This window comes from Nannospalax galili, unplaced genomic scaffold (genome assembly GCF_000622305.1).
Source record: "Nannospalax galili isolate Female #2095 unplaced genomic scaffold, S.galili_v1.0 scaffold7, whole genome shotgun sequence".
NCBI lineage: Eukaryota > Metazoa > Chordata > Mammalia > Rodentia > Spalacidae > Nannospalax > Nannospalax galili.
The window spans coordinates 9,827,864-9,849,888 of record NW_008359081.1 but is presented as its reverse complement, the minus strand read 5'-3'; the positions used below and the strand labels follow the sequence as shown (position 1 = coordinate 9,849,888).

Sequence of the window (22,025 nt, the reverse complement as noted above, 5' to 3'; positions counted from 1 at the left end):
ACAGAACCTTTTTTTTTTTTTTTTTTGAGACAGGATCTCCCTGTAGTCCCACCTTGCCTGGAACTCACTATTGTAGTCCAGCCTGGCCTAGATCTCATAGAGTTCCGCCTGCCTCTGCCTCCCAAGTGCTAGGACTAAAGGAATGAGGCCTCCAAGCCCAGCTAAGTCAGGCTTTTTTTGTATACCTTTCACTCCTCCCTCTACTCCCATTTAAAACCATTAGGGCAAGAAATAGCAGCTATTTGGGGTATGGAAATGTTACTCTGTAGGAAATCAAGACATCGTAGTGGAGTATGTATCAGAAAAAAGCCTCATCTTCTGGCTGAGATGCATAAAAGAAAAGAAGGGGTTGGGAATGCCATTCAGTTGGTAGAGTTCTTGGTTCCTATACCCAAAACCATATAAAACTTGTTGTGGTGGAACATGTCTGAAATCTCAGCACTTGGGAGATAGAGGCAGAAAGATCTGAAATTCAAGGTTTGTGGATATAGTGGTGGACATTTTAAGCCCAGCACCCAGGAGTTGGAGGCACATGGATCTCTGTGAGATCAAGGTCAACCTGGTCTACATAGCGAATTCCAGGCCAGCTGGGGTTACAAAAAGACCTGTGTCAAAAAACAACAACAATAAAAAAAAAATTCCAGGTCTTACTCAGCTACATAGCAACATTGAGACTACCCTGGATCACAATTAGACCCTGTTTCAAAAACAATAAAATTCAATAAGGTTATTTTTTTAAAGCACAATAAGAAGTTGGAGGGGGTGTGGGTTGGATATGAGAGGAGTTTGGGGAAGAATGGGGGCAAATATAATGAAAATACATTATATGCATGTATAAAATTCTCAAAGAACTAATAAAATATTATATTTAACAATTCAAAAACCATTAAAATAGAGAGAGAGAGTGAAGGAGTGGAAGCCCACCGCAAATTATTTACTACTCAAGGTAAGAAGGGGCATGCTTACTGGCATCCCCTCCTTTTTGTGGGAGAAATATTACATGCCAATTGCATTTAATGTATTAAGATATTGGATTGAACATTCTTTTAATGTCTTAAAACAGTAACAGAACTTTATATTACCTTATTATGATCAAAATGTGACATGAAATTTCCAATGGCCTCACCCAAGAAACAGGAAAAACTACCCACTTAAGCAGAGTTAAAGAGAAAAATAAAGGCAGATAAAGTTGTCTTTCTCCTGATATGCCACAGTATCCTTATTAGTCCTCATAAGTTTGGGCATTTTGTAGATTTTTAAAGGAAATCCGTAAAGAGATTATCTCAGGAGTCACTTGAAGATAATACAGTAAATTATTAGTAAATCTAAAATATTACAATAGTCACTGAAATAGATTATATGAATAAATGAAAATAATGCCATAGCAAAATTTGTGAAAGACTTAAGCATATGAATATGTGTGTAACCTAGAAGAAGTAAGTCATGTAGGCGGAATTTTGAAGGATTTTGAAAGAAGCCTGGCTGTTCAGTAAGATGGTGATAGTAATAAAACATACTTGATACACTGTATAACTCCAGAGAGTGAGTTTCCTATTGTATTAAGTTATAGAGCACTACTCATATGAGATAATTATAATATGACAGGTTGGCAAATCCTAGCAAAAGACCAAAACAATGGTCATTTATGTCGGTTACTTCTCTAACACATGAAAACAGCAAGATCCCACAAGCATGCATCATTTTTTCTGTCGCTTTTTAAAATTTTTCTTGCTTAAAACTTATTTACAGTGCTCCAAGATCCAGCTGTATTTTAGTTAAGAATTCTTCAAATAATTTTAGTCTTCTTTTGCATTTCTCACGTGTGAATTTTAACAATAATGGTTATACACAGGCACTTAACTTTCCAGAAGAATATTCTTCAATACTATGTGGAGTTACAGATTTTCAAATGTTGTTCTACGTGTATGCAATGGATGCATATCACTGAAACCACATCCTTTACAAGCCTCATGATAAATCATTTAAGGATGAGGAAAATGAAATGTAGAAAGGTTAAGTAAAATAGCTGACACGCATCGCAATTAATATGTGACCTCTGATTTGACTGAGTCCAAAATATGCTTACCAATTTCTTGTAAGTGTTTGCCATTCTGAACACATTTCAATAACAATTTCCACTGAGGTTCCTTTTCAGTGTCTGTCTTATACTTAGGTCATTTTTAAAATGAATGTTTTCTTTAAGCTGGACTTGGTGGTGCGCACCTTTAATCCCAGCATTTGAGAGGCAGAGGCAGGTGGATCTCTGTGAGATCCAGCCTAATCTACTTAGTGAGAGAGTTCCAGGCAAGTTGGTACAGCAGGGAGACCCGCTATCAAAAACAGTACAAAACAAAAACAACAAAAAAAATAAGAATGTTTCCTTTAAATGTAAAATCTGTTCAGCAGAAAAAAAAAACAAAACTTGGCAATAAGCTTTAGGTTAAGCCCATACCAAGTAATTATAAGGAACCCTGATTTTTGATACTTCACAAGTGTGATCTTAACATAATGGGATGAACTTTGCATTGTGAGCATTCAAGATGCTTTACAATATGATATGCTTTATGATTTGGCTTAAAAAAAAGAATTTGTAAAGCATTCTGGGAAGGTCTGCCAATTAAAAACCGGAGATTGGCTGAAGGCTTACAGCAATTGAATTTTGAATACAGATGGTGTTTCCATAGCAACAGACTCTTCCTTAATAACTTTTAGATGGTAGGGGGAACATGGAAGAGGAAACTATCTTTCAGCAGATGTATATTCCTACAGCATGTTTGCAGATTGATTTAGAAGTTAATTTGTACTTAACCTGTGATTGTTTTAAGTGGATCTGAATGTTACTATATTCTGAGGAAACATTTTGAGAATATGAGAAATAAATTTTGGAACAGTATAAAGACATAAAAGGGCATGATTTAAAGAGGATTTCTTAGTTTATAGCCAGTCAACTAAGATGTTACCTTGAGTGTCACTTAGTTACCATTGACCAAAGTTTTCTTGACTATTAATGCTTTGTTCTTTTTAAAAGTATATATTTATTGCTTCTTTGAGAGCTTCATACAACATACTTTGATCATATTCATTCCAACTCCTCCCCTTAATTCCTGTCAGGTCCACCCCACCTCCATATCGCCCCCAACTTCATGTCTTTCTTCTTAATTTAATAACTTGTCAACTCCAATTTGTGCTGTCCATATACTTCTTGGTGTAGGGTCATCCATTGGCATGTGCTCAACAACCCAGGAACCAGTCCCGTAAAGAAAACTGGTTCTTCCACCCTCCACCCCCAGAATATATCAACTCTCCAAAGCTCCTCAGTTACAGGTGAAGATGAACTCCTTCACACTTCATGCCAGAATGTTGATGGTCTTGATCTTCTGTAGGCATCAATTGCTGTTGTGAGTTCATGATAGCAGCAAATACTGTCACATCCAGAAGACACTCTTGCTCAGTCCCCTAACCTCTAGTTCTTACAATCTTTCTGCCACCTCTTTCTTAATAGTTCCCAAGAGTTGGGGAACCGGTGTGATACACATGTCCCATTTGTGGCTGAGCATTCTATTGTCATTTATTCTCTACACTTTGACCAGTTGTAAGTTTTTGTGTTAACCATCATTCCACTTCACAAAGAAACTAATGTGATGAGGGCTAAGACTGGCACTAATCTACAGGTTTGGAGATAGGACTTCAGTCAGCAGTTTCATATTATGTCCATTTAGCCAAACAATAATCGTGTGTATAATCCTGGGGCTTGTGAGCCAACAACCATGGGTTCTTGGCCAGATTTTCAGTACCAGGCACTCGTTTTCTTTTGTAGAGTGTGCCTTAAATCCGGTCAGAAAGTAGTTGGTTATCCTCAACATTCTTTCTACTACTGCATCCATGGGCATATTTTGCCATGCAAGTCATTGTTGCAGTCCACAGGGTTCACAGCTGAGTACATCTGTTGATGATTTTTCCAAGCAAACCTGCATAGCATATTTCAGTAGTATGAGAGCTAGCCCACAGAGAAGGAGTTTCTTGGTTAGTACCGATATGACTTCTCCATGTCCTGTGACCAATGTGTTTGGAGTCTTCAGAATTAGAGTCATACATGAAGTTCTGGTGGACACCCCAGAGGAAATGTCAACAGCCTGGATTGCTTTGGGAACTCTTATTATTCTTAATTATTTTAATTTTTAATGACTTGATATTTTTAGTGCCTTTGTGATTAATGTCAGTTAAGATTGAAAGTTTGGTATAGAGATGGTATTAAAGAAAAATTGCATATATTACACAGATTTGAGATTCACCTTATATTTTTCTTTCAAGTTTATATTAGCTTCTATTGTTATTTGGTGGTTTACAGAGTGCTGATATAAACCATTTCAGAAGGCATCTCATAAGGATGTTATTGATAGTGTTCAATTCATGAAGTGGAACTATCATAGATCTAGTGTCTGGCCCTCAAATTTACATAGGCAAGAACTAGATTTTAGCAATTTACTTAAAAGTGCTCAATCCCTGGGATTAACCCATGCTGCACAAACATACATAGAAAATACTAGCTTCTAAATCATTGAAAGAAGAAATAAGAACTTCAGTCGTTATATTGTAACACAATACAATGCTCGCCAAAATCAATAATAGTAGTCTACTCATATTGCCATCTCCCAAGAGAAATAAGCAGAAGACCAAAGTATAGATTGAAACAATTGAGGGTGACTGTAGAATCAGTAAACACGTAAGCTATTATTAAAGAATATCTCCTTAAATGAGAGAAACTACATAAACTTTTGGTCTTTAGCATTCCTGATGATTTAGAAAATAGAAACAAAGAAATAGATAATTTTTTCACATGGTACCAAAGATATAATGCAAATACGTGTTTTCCTGATTATCTTTTTAGACTTGATACAGCAGCCAACTCCATACCAATATTACAGACATGCATGCATATACAGACACAGAAACAGTCTCACACACACCAGCATGTGCACACACACACACACACACACACACATATGTCTGTGTGTCTGTGTGTCTGTGTGCACATACTGGTATGTTTTTTATATATGAGAGAGAGAGGGGGAGAGAGAGAATGAGAAGCATATCTTTACCTTTCACCTCCTCCTCTGTTATACAGCCATAAAAATACACAAGTACATTAATATTAACTAATGCTTCAAAGATTTATATTAGCTACATTACTATCTATTACTCCTATGATTGACCTGGCTTACTTTATCTCCACAACCCTTGTGAAATAAGTGTGCTGCAAAGATTTCAAGCCCTATTGGAATTTTATGGAGCCCCCCCCACACCAATATGTTTTTTTTTAATTTCAGGACAAAAAGACAAAATTTTTTTCCCATTTATGTAATTTTAGATATCTTGTCTAAGAAATTTCACATAAAGATATACTATAGAGATGAGAGGTAAAAATGAAGAGGTGTACAAAATAGCAGAGTGCATGTCCTTGTCTAGGGCTCCTATATTAAACCTCTGCCACCCAGGGTTCAGGGACCATTGAGGAAGAGGGGACAGAAAGATTGAAACAGCCAGGTCTGGTGAATGACCACAAGGAAACAGTTTTCCGGGTAGCTGGGAACTTGCTCATATGAACTTACAGCAATGGTGACAGTATGCCCAAGTCCTATGTGAACTCAAACCACACAAGAACAAGCAAAAAACTGGGGAAATGAGCAATTAGCCCCAACCTTATCCAAGGAACTATTGGCAGCCAATCTCTGGAAGAGGATGAGTTGATCTTCTTTTAGGGAGTGACACTAGATAGGCTGACCAGGCTCCAGCAGATAGACTCACACTGAGGGACATCTGGGGGCACAAACTTGATTCAATAGGCTTTAACACATATGAAAGAATGCGTAAAATCTGTTGGGGGGTTTGGGATGTGGATGGGGTCAAATATGATTATGATATATTGTGTGAAATGCAAAAAAATTTAGTAAGATTTAAATAATAATAACAATAAACATAACTGAAATTAATTCCTCTTTATTTTTAAGTTCCAAATATACTTTAGTCATAAATTCTCAGTGTGGAAAAGCTTTTTTGTATTCATGAAATTAAATAAAATAGAATTTTTAAGAATAAAAATTGAGACTATCAGAGTGAGTAAAAATAAATACATGCAGTTGTATAGAAATCAAAGTGCCATGTTTAAAACTGTAAAGAAAATATATGTATTTACATATATTTACATTTAAATATAGTTCACATACGTAAAGAACTCTCTCAAATCAAAGCAACATGAGAAGAAAACTTGAATGAAATTAAAGGAACTATTCACCTCTAACAGAGCCGCCAACAATGCTTTATAGTAATTAATCTTGAGCCAAGTAAATAAAGGAAACTTTTACATTCTTCCTATTCTTTTATTATTTTCTCTAGAATAGTTTCTTAGTAGTAACCACATATAAGAACAAGCTCTATTGCAATATAATAATGCAGCATGAAATAGCAGGTGAGAATTAAGAAAAAATGAAACGTGCAACTTCATAAAAGACACAGTTGATATGTCTTAAGCTGAGAGTCTTTGATCTCAGCACTCGCTACTTGATGTGACCCTCTTTAGAACTACAAAGGTAAGAATATAGCTTACATATGGGCTTTCCAGAAAGACTGATTTGAAAAACTATCCTTGAAAAAAGAAAGCAAGAAAATGAGAGCAAGAAAGAAAACAGAGAAAGGAAAAGGAGCATATAACATGCTTTGCTTGAGCAAAGTTGGAAATTAAATTAGGAATTTTATCACCAAAGACTTTAGCTTCTAGCTTTTACTTAGATTTGCAATTTATTTACTAAAGGCAAATGCTTCATAATATAAAAAGCAAAGTTTTGTGATACCAATATAATGAAGATATTTATTTAATTTTGTAAGGAATTTTTCAGGTTTTAAAAAATACAGATTTCTTTTTACTTTGTGTTTCAGTGTTTTGCTTGAATTTATGTTAAGTGCACTCATGCCTTCAGTGCCTTTGGAAGTCAGAAGATGGTGTTGGATACGCTGGAACTGGAGTTATGGATGATTGTTAGCCACTATGTGGGTGCTGTGAACCAAACCTGGGTCCTCTGCAGGAGCAGCCAATGCTCTTAACCACTGAGCCATCTCTCCAGCCCCTGTTGAGGTGCTTCTTTTTTAAATGGGTTGAGACTATAGTTCAGAAAGAGCTTTTATCTAGTGTGAACACTGTTTTGGGTTTAATCCCAAGCACTGCAAAAGCAACGGAAGAGTAGTTTATTGAATAACATCTATTCCTCATGAAATTTATGTGAACTTTTTTTTCTTTGTACCCATTGGCATTTTCTGAGCTCTACATAATCAAATATATCATATTTATGATCCAAAAATATTTTTAAATACAAGGCACTATTGTCATTTCTCAAACATTTTCATTACTATCCCCTTTAAAACTCTTCTGGACAGTTTTTTTTTCTAATCAACCATACACTATATACTGTAGCTCTTTAGAGAGTCACAAGTCATTGTATCCATTAGAAATAGCTAAGAAATTTGTCAGTTCAAACTATCTTTTCACAACTACCCCCTTCCAGCACTACTACATATTTACAATACACATACTAAGTCAAAAATTCAGAGATTCTGATTAAGTTAAGTTTGGAATAGGTACAAAGAAAATACATTTTGTTGTAGAAGGAAGAGTTTATTTGACTTATGGCTGTAGGAAAATATCAAACACTTCAAGAATTTGCATTTCATTTGTGTGCAGGGGCCATGCTAATCTCTGTATTATTCCAATTTTAGTATATGTGCTACCAAAGCAAGCATACAAGGGCACTTTTAAATAAAGCTCAAAAGTTAGAAAGGTAATCTGAAATCATACCTAGTTATTCCAGTTTCTTCAGACACCTAAAATAAAACATCCAGTTTAAGATTAATACTAATGGGCATAACTGTAACTCATTAGAAATCACTTAAATACTATATCGCTTTAGCAGAATAGTTATACAAGACTTTCTCCCAGGGCCTGTAACCAGTCTAGCCTCAGGCTCCTAACTCATATCAATGTCAGGTATGGGATCCATCCTTTGAATTGAACCATAAATCCAATTAGAAAGTTTGGGTTCCTCCCATAATATCTGCACCACTATTGTGCTAGTGGGCATATCTTGCTAGGCCAGTTGCTGTGGCTCACAGGACTGAAACCTGGATAAGGTTGATGTTTAATTTTCTCTTCAGGTTGTTTGCATATTACCTTCCAGCACTATATGAGCTAGGCAATAGAGGTGGTGCTTTGAAGTCAGTACCAGCTTGATTTCTCCTTCTTTGTACTACAGTTCACATTTGTAGGGGCTTCAGCTACAGGGTCTTACTGTGAAGTTCTTGTGGGTAACCAAGAGCAGGGGCAATGGTCAGTCTTGTTTGACTGTCTGTGGGTTGCCTGATCAACGGCTTCAAAAGATGGAGTTTATTCCGGGCACAAGGGTTTTATTTTTCAAGCCTATAGTGTCCAGTAGGAGCAATGTTTCCCTGTTCAAACATCTTTCACTTAATCTTGTCTTATAATGTATATGTATATACTTTAAATACCTTCTAGAGTGATAGGTTCCCATAGGCATTTTCCAAAGACCTTTAGTGTTAGCTATCACTCCACATACTACCTTCTCTGCCCTACCCTCCATTCCCCACTCCATTTAAGCCTTCCTACAACATTATTCCCTTTCCCTCTTATATGTTTGCATTCTACCTCCCCTCTCAGGGATCCTTTCCCCCCATTATTATTTATTGTTTTTTTACCTCTATTTAAGATTACAAATCTAGCATCCAGCTATGACAGAAAAATTGCAATGTTTGCTTTTCTGGCTTTAGATTACTTATTCAGGATAACTATTTTCAGTTCCATCCATTTACCTGAAAATTTCATTATTTTGAGTTTTAAAATATTTTATTAATTTTATTTTATGTATATGAATGTATTGCCTGCATGTACGTAAGTCATGTTGTGCAGTGCTCACAGAGGTCAGAAGATGGCGTTGGATCCTCTGGAACTGGAGTTACGGATTACTGTTAGCTGCCACGTGGGTGCTGTTTATCTTAACCACTGAGCCACCTCTCCAGCCCCATGATTTCATTTTTTTAAGAGCTGAATAGTATGCCTCTCTCAACTCTAAGAAGAGATAATTCCTTATACAGCGTATGGTGATTATCATAGAGAACCTCAACTGTCTAGTGTGCAGAGAATAAGAGGCTGAAGACTACTTATTCCTGAATAGTACACCTATATCAAACTTCTGCCTCCCAAGACTCAGAGAGCACTATGGAAGTGGGGGGGACCAGAAAGATTGTAAGAGCCAGAGGTGGTGGATTATCACAAGGAAGCAGAGTTCTCCACACAGCTGATCAGTAACTCATATGGACTCACAGCAAGGCTGACAGCTTAGAAAATTCCCATGTAATCCCAAGCCAGACAAAATCCCAACATAGACTTGGGGAAGTAGATAAGAATTCCCATACCTTCCTGAAGAACTATTAGAAACTGATGACTGCTCGGAAGGTGAGATAGAGTCTCATTTAAGGGTGAGACTCCTAATAGGTTGACCAGGATCCAGTGGCTGAACCCACACTGAAGGGCATTTGGGGATACATCCTGACTCTGTAAGCATATATGGGAGGGGATCTAAATACGATCAAAATATTTTGTACTAAATTCACAAAATATAAAAAATAAATAATAAAGAATAATGCTAATGAAGGAATGATTTAAAATATTTATAAATCAGGTATTTTGTATTTTGTGTCTATCATCAGTAATGTACAAATTTGAACATAATTCAGTACAACTCATGAAAGTGTTTGCTTCCTTATTTTTTTCTTAGCTTTTTCAGACCAGAGTTTTTACTTCTACACAGGTCATTTATTTTAATCATTGCTTATTCTTGAAGTTTTTCTTTCATATAAAATGGTGGAGGAGTTGCTGGCTTAGCATTCACAGTTCCATTGTGGCTACTGGGATCTAAAATTTTACAAACACATGATACTTTGTAGATAATTTTCTCCAGTCAGAAAATTAGACAAAGACATCTGATGAATCTACGATCATTTTGAACTGGGTTTTAAAAATACGATGTCCTTTTCTTTTTGTCGGTTATTTTTTACAACACAAAAGTTTTTAAGTTAAAAAGTGGGATGAGTAGAACTATTCAGCACAGCAGGTTATAAACCAATTAGGATGGTGCTGTCCTGAGTAGAGATTTTCATGAACCTCTCACATTAGCTATTTCAGCTTAAAAAAAATGTTCAAAGTGAACAGAATAATGAACAGGCTATTTAGGTGATTTTGACTGAGGGGAAAAAATCCTTTCATTAGGTTCCAAATAACAGCTAGCTTATTAAACAGCAAGAGACAGAGATTTAGGAAAGAAAAAATTTAAAAAGATGAAAACATAAAGCAATGAGATTAAAAGGTCAGTCACACCATTGCAACTGGCAGCAGTAGGATCATATCAGGTATATTTTGTGGGAAACAACTATATTAATTTTGTTCCTCACTTCTTTCTAGTGCCTATCATGAGTAAACTTAACATACTTTACCTTTGTGTGCACAAACACTTAAGGAAATGACCTCTGCCTAAACTGTACTTGAATTACAAACCTCAATCGGTGAGTTTACGGATAAAATGCTAATTATCACATATGTGCTTTCTGCTGCTTCTTTAATGCCTATTGCTGCCTTTCTACAGTCCTATTGTGACTCTTTACCAACTAAGAGAAAAGGTGCATTAATATACATCTTGTTATTGGAGTCATCATTAGTTCTACTGATGTCCAGACATCTTGTTATAAACAGGAATTTTTTTTTTTTCCATTTGAACTAGTTACAGTTAATAAGTCTTTTTAGGTGAATTGTTGAATAAAGGAAAATAGAAGAGTCAGGTGTAATCAAGGAATGTGTTGATGAATTGAGAGAGAGTAAAAGGAAATGAGATGAGTGATTTTGATGGAGAGAAGAAAAGATGGCAGAATTTGGAGAAAAGCAGATATTCACAATTTCGTAGTTATTTCTTTTAACAATCACACTTAAAGTATAAATTTGAATTCACTAGATACAGATCCATGCTATGAACTGGCTGGCTAACAAACAGAATCTTCACGTTCAGTCACTTCTGAAATCTTTCGGTTTAGCCTCCATTTGGTACTACAAATCGAATTTTAAGAGTAAAATTTCAACTTTTGTAATTCTAACTTCATCTTTGGCTAACCTGGCTCACTGAGAGTTTGTCCAACATTTCACTTGGTTGCTTCCTATTTCTGTCATGTGTTTGCTCCCATAGCTCAAATTCCTTTCATGTCTGTTCTGAGTTGGCTTTTTACTTGCTGAAACAAACTCCATAAGCATGTCTGCATCTAAACTTTTGAGTCCCACTTCCCTAAAATATTAGTGATGACCCAAGACCTGCACTTTGCTTAGTCAAGGGACCAACTCATGCTTCATCAACAAATCATCCTGTCTTGAATTCAGGAAAAACATGACATTCTCTGAATTTGCCATTTGAGTTATTACATTTAATCTTCATCTCTCCAGAAAATATTCTGTTTCTCTTGTACTTCATCCTTATACCTTCAGTAACTCATCACTATATGAATTACAGCGCTCAAATAGACTATTCTGGGTGCTCATCTGTTTTATATATTCCATATGGGGAACTGTTTATATGACTTCTTGAGGATAACCACAATCTTACATTAAATATGAAATTGTGCGTTCATGCTGATTCAAACAGCAACATTTTCCATCTTGTAATAAAGACAGGATCAATTTTCTCTCTTATTTAGCTATAAATACATAAAAATTAAGCTTTTAAAAGAGTCAGGAATGTACGTTCTTAGCACAGAGGCTATAATCAAGATAAAATATTGCTGATATTACAGGCAGCTTGTGCTCTTGAAGGGGAACAGTGACCTAGATATTCCATGCTTTAAAATAATGATCATAGTCAATCAGTTCCATCACTTTTTCGTGAATGGTGGAAAGAATTGCAGAGTATGGGCTTAGGTGTTCTGAAGGAATTGCAAAGATTTTGTAATCTCATTTATTTCCCATCAGAGGCATTAAGAAAATGCCTATCATGTACCCAGCAATAAATTCTAGACAGTGTTCAGCGCTTGGGAAAAGCCCTGTACTTTTCATCATCTAATATCTTGCTAATCTGTTCTTCTCTTTTAATTTATCACCCATCATCAGACTGAGCCAGAATGTCTAGTCTAATATCTTCTACACTTCTACATTTTTCTTGTCTCCCCCTCCAATCTACTCTCCAGTTAGTAGCACGGCTAATCTTCAGATTAGATAGTGTCACATCCCTGTCATTTCCACTGCACTCTGGATGAAGACCCAAATAATTACCGTAGCGCCAAGGCTACCGAGAGCTATGAAAATCTACTTTTAGTTTTTCTTTCAAGTCAGTGAAGCATTTAAGTGAATTCATACAAAAATACAATTATTCCAGTACAAGTAAATACTGAACTGAGCACTTTACCTAGAAATATTTACTTAAGAAATAACTGCAGATCATTGTAGAATATTTATTTCTTTATTATTCTTTGATATTTATACATACTCTAAGTCAATGCACGGTTACCAAGAGAAAAATTGGTGATTTACAAATAAAAAATAAGCAAAAACATGAACATGCACATTATATAAACACATATAAAGATAAAGACAAATCAATATTAGATTAGCAAAGAGTTTTTCATGTATAAGAACTTAGAATAATGTATACTCTTGCTTGGTACCAACTTCTGTCAATGTTTTGTGTCTTTCTGTTTAGGATAAAATACATTTGTTTTATATGTTTTCAAAAAATCATTCTCTTGCTTCACTCATGTGGCTACAATGTTATTTTACAGCTCATTTTAAAGAAAACAGCAGTAATACTTTATACTTGCAGTCAGTATGACATTTTGAATGCACTTTTCACATAGATTACTTGTTCTTACATTCTTCTGTTTTCTTTCACTATAGGAATCCTGCTTTGGAAGAATTTCTTTTGAAAATTAAGGCAGTTTTACTTTTCTTTTCCTATATTTTAGCCATATTCTTCACTCTGGTATTGTCTCTCTCATGGGCCTTTTTCCTCTGGATGTACGGTTGTGATTTACCCAAGCTAAATAGAAAGTGCAAGAGCCATACACAGATTTTTGTTTTGCTTTGTTTTCTGTAAACTCAGATATTTCGGTTAGAAATTTCAATGCTATTTTAGGAGGTGATGTACTAAAATTGAAAGTTTATTTATGCATTTTGAATTATACTATTTTGTCACTTGAATTGGTAAGGTTGGAACAGGCCAAGAATTACTCTTGTATCCTCCATACTTTGCACATTTTACTATTAATGTTCTTGAGTTGTGGAAGTTTCAATAAAAATAAAACCTCAAAATGGAACTTAAGAATAGCAACTTATGTCTTTGATCTATTTCCTTTTTAACTTTTCATTTACCACATTAAGCTAAAATTTATTTTGTAATCAATCATTCTATCTTTGTCTTATAACAGCATTGTGTGTGTGTGTGTGTGTGTGTGTGTGTGTGCGCGCACTAAGTGAACCACAATTGCAATCCAGCATTTTGTTTCTGTAGAGGAGCAGTTGAAAGTAACTATTAGGCTATACTTCATCAGTTTATTTAGCTTTAGTAGAAAAGTCCCTTTGTCACATAATATTTAAACATATTTTGTCTTCATGACAATGATCACATATTTGTGTCTGTTTTATTTATTGCATGTTTACATAAATTTTCACTTTTAAAATAATGACTTGTTGTTGACCTAGAAGTGGTGTTTGTTCTTTCCACACATTTGTTTATCTCCTCTCATATGCCATACGTATGCTTTGTCCTAATAATATATATGTGTTGCCTATGATGAAGAAATTACCTTTCAATGGATAAGACCTTCAATAAATCGACAATTACTAAATATTTTAATCATTGTATTCAGGGGTAAAGTACGGAAAGAAAGAAAATGTTAGAGAAACTCATGAGGCGGAGTAGTTGTAACCTAGCAAAGAGTGGAAGGAAATGATCAGGAAAACCAAATGACTTAATGACATTTACATTAGAGCAGAGTACTGAAAAGTGAAAAAGTAGGGAATATTCTGAACAAACAGTAAACAGACTCATGGGACATGTGTGGCCATGTCACATATGCTGAGGACTCGTTTGTGAAAGTAAAATGTAAGTATGGGCTTGGCATCAAGCAACAGGAGGCAAAAAAAAAAAAAAACTAGAAAAACAAACAAAACACTTTTTTAAAGCCTTGTAAGTCAGGGGGTCGTTCTGACTGTACTCAGGAAGTATGGGGTTGGGATGTAAAATTAACGGAATTTAAAATGTGATAACAGACATGGATTTTCAGCTCCAAAAGAAAATGTACAAAAATTCAATTACAAGATTTTTAAAAATATCTCTTTGGTCAAAGCAAGGAAGATGAGTAAGCAGTACAAAAGGCTAGTACTAGACTAGTAGTTTGCAATTTTGGCTACATATTAGAATCATGAACAACAGGGTTCTTTCGTGCCTTGATTCTACCCCAAACCAATTAAATCAGAACCTTTGGGACTAGGTCCCTGACATTTGCATTTTTTGAAGCACCTCACTTAATTCAAATATGTAATAAGCTTATGATCTATCGAATTAGACACAACAACAGGACACTGTTAATTAAAGTTCTCTAGGAAAGAGATAGTTGGATGATAGAGAGGTTAGAAGAGCAATTAAAGGGGCTGAATGAAAGGTTGAATGACTTGGCATATTCTTCTTTAAAAAAAAAGAGCTAAGTGGAACAAAAGATAATTTGTAGATTTCTCCTTGAATAACTAGGTTGAGGAACAGATGTGTTAGTAATTATGCAAAGGAACGGTGAAGATGGTGTGACAAATTTTGAATATGTTGACTCAAAGTGATTTAGTAGACATTTGCTTCTATGGACTTTAGGAGAAAACTCTAGAGATTTCAGTAGGATCATTGTAGAGGTAGTAAATGAGGCAATATATGTAAGTAAATTCACCGGGGAAGATATGTAAATGAGAGAAAATTAAAGAGAGACCCCTGGTAAATAACAATATTTAGGGGGTGGGCAAAAGAAGCTGAGAAATAGCTAAAGAGTTAGAAGAAAATGCAAACATGGTTCTATTATCATAATCAAAACAGAAGATTTCAAGAAGTCCTCATCAGTGATGACACCTAATGGGTACTTAATGAAAATAAAGACTCTACAATCTCCAATGCTGCAGCAACTTGAAGGTCATTGCTATCATCTGCAAAAGTAATTTCAGTGGCAAAAGTTAATTTGCAATGTGTTGTGAATTTCACCTGAAGTATGAATGTGGAAATGGTAGGTGGAGACTTGTGCTTCTTGAACTTGAGCATGAATATTCAATCACCTCAGGAATCCCGTTTAAAATAAAAATCCTGATTCAGTAAGTCTAGGGGAAGGCTGGGATTCTGTACTGACGGCGAACATGCCAGTGTAGATAATGTTGCTGTGGCATAAGCCATTCTTTAAATAGCAGTGCTATAAACCACTGTTTCATGAAAGAGAAAGGCATGATAGGCTAGGCAGGTGCAAAGCAAAAGGAAAAAAAGTATGGGAGGGTATTTATTTGTTCCTTCCTTTATTGTTTCCTTTTTTACACAGAAGCAGAAGTAAATGTGTTCTAGACTGAAATTGAAGATACAAAAAGGATGAAATAGAATAATGCTAGGCAGTAGAACAGACTAGAGCATTGAGTACAAGAATGGATTATTTTTATGGGCAGGACAAACACCTCCATCTGAAAAGGAGGAGGTGAAGAAGAACAGAGATGTTGGGGCTGGAAGGAAAGCTCAGTGGTTAAGAGCACTGGTTGCTCTTGCAGAGGACTTCAGTGTTCAATTCCCAGCACCCACATGGCTGCTAACAGCTGTCCTTAACTCCAGTTCCAGGGGATCTGACACCATCTTCTGACATCCACGGGCATTGCATGAGACGGGTGCACCTACCTACATACAGGCTTTACACTCATACACATGAAACAATAATAAAAAAGGACAGATGTAAAAAATACTATTGGCAGAAAATATATAGGGTTTGGCTTTTAGCAATAGTTTGTGTTCAAGGTATTGTTCTGCTTTTCTTATTCCTTAACTTGAATGATTAATCTGTGGAATGTGCTCATTACAATGAGAATAAGCCAGTATTGTTTGTATAGTGTCATTTGTCTTTTCTGTTATCATCACATGAAACTTTGAGTGGGAAGGTATACAAATGATGCATGTTAAGGGAGAAAACATATCTTCTGTAGGCCCCATATTTTAAAAAATTGCATTCTAAGGAATGTATAATCTTTGTACAAATTTAGAGTGATGGCTGTATATTTTGTGCATGGTGTTGGTGTGTTCATAAATCTCTGGAGCTAAAATTGTATTGTGGCCCTGTTTCTCCACTGCAATGAACTCCTTCTATACACTTTAGAATTAGAATTGGTAACACTTTACTTGCTATATTTGACAATCAAGGATTGGGCTACTGGACAGATGGATTTTCCAACAAGGTGTTGTGTTATATCACATCCAGATAGTTTCTTTTCTGTAAGTTGTGAGTCACATATAATGTAAGACTAAAAGATTTTGCATAATATATCCTAATAATCAGTGTTCTGCCACTGTATTAAATACTGGAGCCAACCAACTTAGAAAGAGAAAGGTTTTCTTTTTGCAGTTCAAGATCATGATTGAATGGGCTTATTTCATGTGGCTGGTAGAGTACATCATGGCATGGAATGCATGGTGGAACCAAACCAGTTTTCTATTGTCAGGAATGAAAAGAGTGATGAAGAACCCAAAGATCTGCAGTCCTCTTTTAGGGCATGTCTTTCATAACTCAAAGCCTTCTCGTGAAGTCATATCTGTTAGTTTCCAGACCCTCTCAACAGTGGCAAACCGGAGACTAAACCTTTAACACAAAGGCCTTTGGGAAGTACCGATAAATCAAACATTTCCCCCAAATTCAGACTTTCATGTAATCTAATAGTCCTTGTCAACAGAAATGGGCATTGTTTTTAAAAACCCTTTTTGTGATTAAATAATATCACATTTCAGTATTCATTTGCTTATTTAACAAAGTAACTTTTATGTTTGTGTATAACTGAAGGTGGTATAAATACAGGTCTCCTTTTGCATTAACTCATCCTTCCGTAGGAGAACATTTTCCTATGTTTTGTAACCCAAACAGGAAATGAGTTTTCTTTCATCTGTGAAAATAGGGCAGGATACCAAACATCTATGAATAGTATAGGGGAGAGGGATTACACCCTTCCATCTGTTTTCACATTGGAAGAAAGGCCTCCACTCTGGGCCCTTCACAGAGGCCTGAGCACCATTAGGATCCTGCAATGAAACTGGAGTAGGCTCTGAATCCAGTGCCTGAGCTATAGCTGCAGCCTCGGCCTTGGCTTGGACCTTGGTCTTTGGTTGACATCATCTGCAACCCTTGGCCATGTAGCCATGAATCTGCTTCTCAAGCTTGGGCTTGGTGATGCAAATGAGTTTTGCATATTGAACTTAAACTCCTCAGGCTTCACAAGGGCCTTGAGTCCTTCTTGTGTTTTTTAAAAAATGCATATTTCTCCAGAACTTGGTGTTGGCCCCTTAAGATATTCACGTCTTTGTGGCTGTTGTTTCTTTTATACATTAAAAAAAATAAGAATTTCGTATGTGAGTATTATATTTACATCATTTCTACCCCTCCTTCTTTAACTCTTCTTACATCTTCCAGTCAGTTCCTCTCAATCTCATGACTGTTTCTTTAATTGTTGTTGTTACATATATCTGGACAGGGGACACCTCAAGGTCCCACCTATAGGTCAAGAGCCTACAGGGTCTCAATGGCTTCTCAGAGAGAGTCAATTTTCTCTATGGAAAAAACCTCATGATAGGTTATTCAATCCAAAGTGCTCAGCCCAAAATACATGTACCAAAGTTTCTTCCTTTTCATCTTCTTATAATTAAATATTTGTAATTTTATACAACGTATATATGTATATACGTGTGTGTGTATGATGTTTTATTAACATTGCTTTCGTTAAGAGGTAACATGATTACATTGAAAGAATTTGTATAGGTTAGGAAATTTGGAAAAGGAATGAATTGCAAATTCACGTTCTAAGAACACTGACAAATTTCATATTATTGTTGAAATTTGATGGTACAGTTTTCTCAGTAAACAAAATTCAGAACTTATAGCAGACATATAGAATTTCGAATTTATAGTCTAAGATATAATTACATACAGTATATTTTGATTATATTTAGATTCTCCCATCTGCTCTCCCCTTACTACCCTCTACCATATACGCCTATACAGTCTGGTGTGGTTTGTGGTTTCTTTTTTTTAACTGTATAGATTTTATTTTAAACATAATGATATTAGACAATAAAGACAGTTTTGCTTATGGCATTTATGCTTAATAACAGTAGCTATAATTTGCTAATTACTAAGTGCCCAGCTTCACATACAACACTGTGAACTGATTGTGTGTGTAGGCTCTAGAATGACCAAGGTTTCTTGATGCAATTTCTGTGCCACTATTGGCCTGACTGTAGTGTGGTTATAGGGCATGGCTGTGCTCCCAGTGCCTGGTGCCAGAAGCACAATGAGCTTTCTTTAGAAGACTAATTCATTATCTTCTCCACAAGAAAATTCACTGTAGTTTAGGGGAGATCACCCGATCATTAACAATCTATTGATTGGAAAATTAGGAGACTGGCCCAAATTCCATTTCCAGATCCTCTCCATAATCATTAGGTATGACTTTGAGCAAATATGTTGCCATTTTACTTTTGTAAATCCTATTTAATACCCATTAAACTTGAATATTCTGCAGGTGGTTTTTCCCCCACTGGAAAGAGGTATCAATGAATTAGAGAAATGCTTAAAAATAAGCTACTTTGTTTTCTGTGATAGAACATTTTTGTGTAACACTCTGATTCCTTGAAATTTTTTGAAAAGGAAAGAAAACTGCAAGAATTTCATACATTTTAATCATATTCAGACTCCTCCCCTATCTATACTGCCCTTACTCCTTCCCACCCAATTTTATCTCCTCTATAATGATTTTTTAAGGCCTATCGAGTCAAATTTGTGTCTCCAAATGTTCTTTGGTGTGGTTCCATTTCCTGAAGCCTCTTCAACCTTCCCCAGAGTCACACCCTTCAAGAGAACTGAATTTCATCTCAGCAGCTATAAGTTGCCAATAGTTCCTCAGCTAAGGTTAGGGTTTCCTTCCCCTTTCCCCACTTCTATGCTGGGATTTTGTCTGGTTTGAGCTTACATAGGTCTTGTGCATGCTGTTACCATTGCTGCAAATTCATTTGACTAACTGCACTGCCATCTGAAAAACAGGTTTTTTTGTTTGTTTTTGTTCTTGTTCTTGTTGGTTTGTTGTTGTTGTTGTTGTTGTTGTTGTTGTTGATATGGGTGTCCCATTCAGGGCTAAGCACTCTGCAGCCTCCTATTCTCTGCATGTTGACCAGTTGAAGCTCTCTATGTTAATCATTATCCTCTGCAAGAATAAACTTCTTTAGTTAGGGTTGAGAGATGCACTAATTTATAGGTATAATAAGAAGTCATTGGGAGTTGATTTAATACTGTGTCTATTTAGCAGAATAATAATATTAGAGTCTCCCCTATGGCCTGTGACCTATCTAGCCACAAGTTCCTAGGCTTGATATCAGTGCCAGGTATGGACTCCATCTTGACAATCGGATCTTGAATCCAATTAGAAAGTGGCAGTTACATAACATTCATGGCACTATTGCACCAATGAGCATATCTTGCCCAGCCAATTGTTACTATAGCTCACAGGATTCACTGCTGATACTACACGCATGAATCTTTGAACAAAAAAGGAAAAATCAAACTGGTGCTGACTTCGAAGCTTCATCACTTCTATTCAATCTTCTTTATATAGAAAAGCAATAACACCTTGGTTAATAGGGTCTTTCATACTTGTACCCATTATTGAGTTTTGCATTCAAAACAACTCTCTGGCTAAACATTTATGAATTATTTTAATTTTGCAGTTGAAGAAGCTGAAGTTAGCTTGGTAAATCAAGTTTTCAAACTAAAATTGGTTGTTTTATCTCAAAACTAGGTCTCTGACCCAGGACATTCTGAAAGTGAAGGTGGCTTTCTTAAACTCAGTAGCACTATCTTCTAACTCTCAGGCTGTAACATCAGAGCAGAAATTGCTATTCTTTGTTCAGTAGCAGTATATGTCAAAATAGCAATCATCTTTTTTTTTTACAATAACATTCCTCCCTGAGAAAGATGTGGGAATATATTTCAGTCCAGAATGTATATAGATAATCAAGCACAGCTAGTTTAAAAACTTGAAGTGAAAGATTGGTTAGTATTTAATCAACTGAACTGTTTCTTTTTCTGCAATATTGCAGTTCTTAACATGATTACTGAGTTTCCAATTTGACACTTCTGGAGACCTGTAAATCAGGACACATGCTGAGACCCAGTCTGTCATCCCGAGTCTTTGTCCCGGTTATTTACTTCCTTTCATTATACAGCATCTATTTACTGTGTAAATCAGTTGAGAAGCTTTCCACAATGGACCTCTGTGAGAAAAAAAATGTGTATATTTGGAATGCTTTTCAATTATAAACATGCACAGATTGTCTGGGTTTATGTGGATATGTTTTATTATTATTTCACTTTTTATGTCAGTGGAATCTGGTATAAACATAAATTTAACAGTATGGGCTCTAGTGTCCAAGCACATTGCCATAATATATCTTTGGCCAATCAATCTCCTGGGAAAAGTGTTGCAAGTATGATAAAATTCTGTAATTTGAATTGCTGCCCATTATGGAAAATTGCCAGGTCGGTATGTTGTCCAAATATCACACTGAACCATTTCCAGGAAAGCAGTTTCACTTTGATTATCTTCAGATTTTATGCTTTCTTTCATCACTTGACCAAATAGAATACCTGTAACACTTCTAAAATTTTCTGTTGTATATGTTTTACAGGTCCTTCTCTGGTGATTACTATCAATTAGTTGCACTGTTTTTCTTCTTTTTTGCTAAATAAGTGAATAACTAGTTAGTCTTCACGTGCTTATTTGTTTTGGAGAGTCTAGTCTAGTTCACTGCCAAATAAATATCTCTAAAATGTTCCTTTTTGTGGTGCTGGGAATCAAACTAAGAGCTTCTGCATGATAAGCAAGTTTTCTACCACTGAGTTACATCTGCAGTCCTATGAAATCTTTTCTTATGGCATGAATCTAAGTGATTTCATCTCTTATTATCATTCATAGCAGCCGAACTGATGAATAGCACACACATTACACACATTTTGAGAAAATAATAATTCTAATGCCACTTAATTATAGTAGAATACATATTATAAGTTAAATAATATTCACATTTATTCTAGTATTTAATGAAAATCATAGGTAGCCTAAACATCTAGGTTGATCAGTTGTCAGAAATTGAATACATCCATGTGAATACCACACAAATCAAGAAACAGAATATTGTCAGAACCTCAGCAGACTCTTTCATGTGTTTTCCAGTGACTGCCCATCCACCAAGGATAAGCACTATCCTGATACCTAAAATCTTCTATTACTTTTTGTTGGTTTTGTCTTTTATATACATTAATCAAACAGTATTCTCAATAGCTATTTGATTGTAAGTGACTTTTTCTTCTCCAAATTATAGTTGTGAGATTCATTCATATTATTGCAAGCAGTTATAAGTATTTCATTCATATAGACACACCACTACATGATACATACATACATACACATTCGTTCGTGCACATAGACTAGACATAGACATAGACATAGACACATAAACATAAATGTACTATATATATATATGTTAGAGTAGCTGGGAATTTCATTAGTTTCCTATTGATTACAATTGCAAATAGTTGTACTATCAACAATATAGCACAAATATTTTGGTAAATATGAATAATTATGCATTTCTCTTGAATATATAACTTGA

General features: G+C 35.5%; 1 protein-coding gene and 1 pseudogene across 1 annotated transcript in view; one reads left to right on the top strand and one right to left on the bottom strand.

Annotated features, from left to right (window-relative positions):
* Dmd (dystrophin) overlaps positions 1–22,025 on the top strand; it is a 2,373,110-nt gene that overhangs the window by 1,747,432 nt on the left and 603,653 nt on the right. The window lies entirely within an intron of this gene.
* LOC115068349 lies at positions 7,688–7,787 on the bottom strand (annotated as a pseudogene).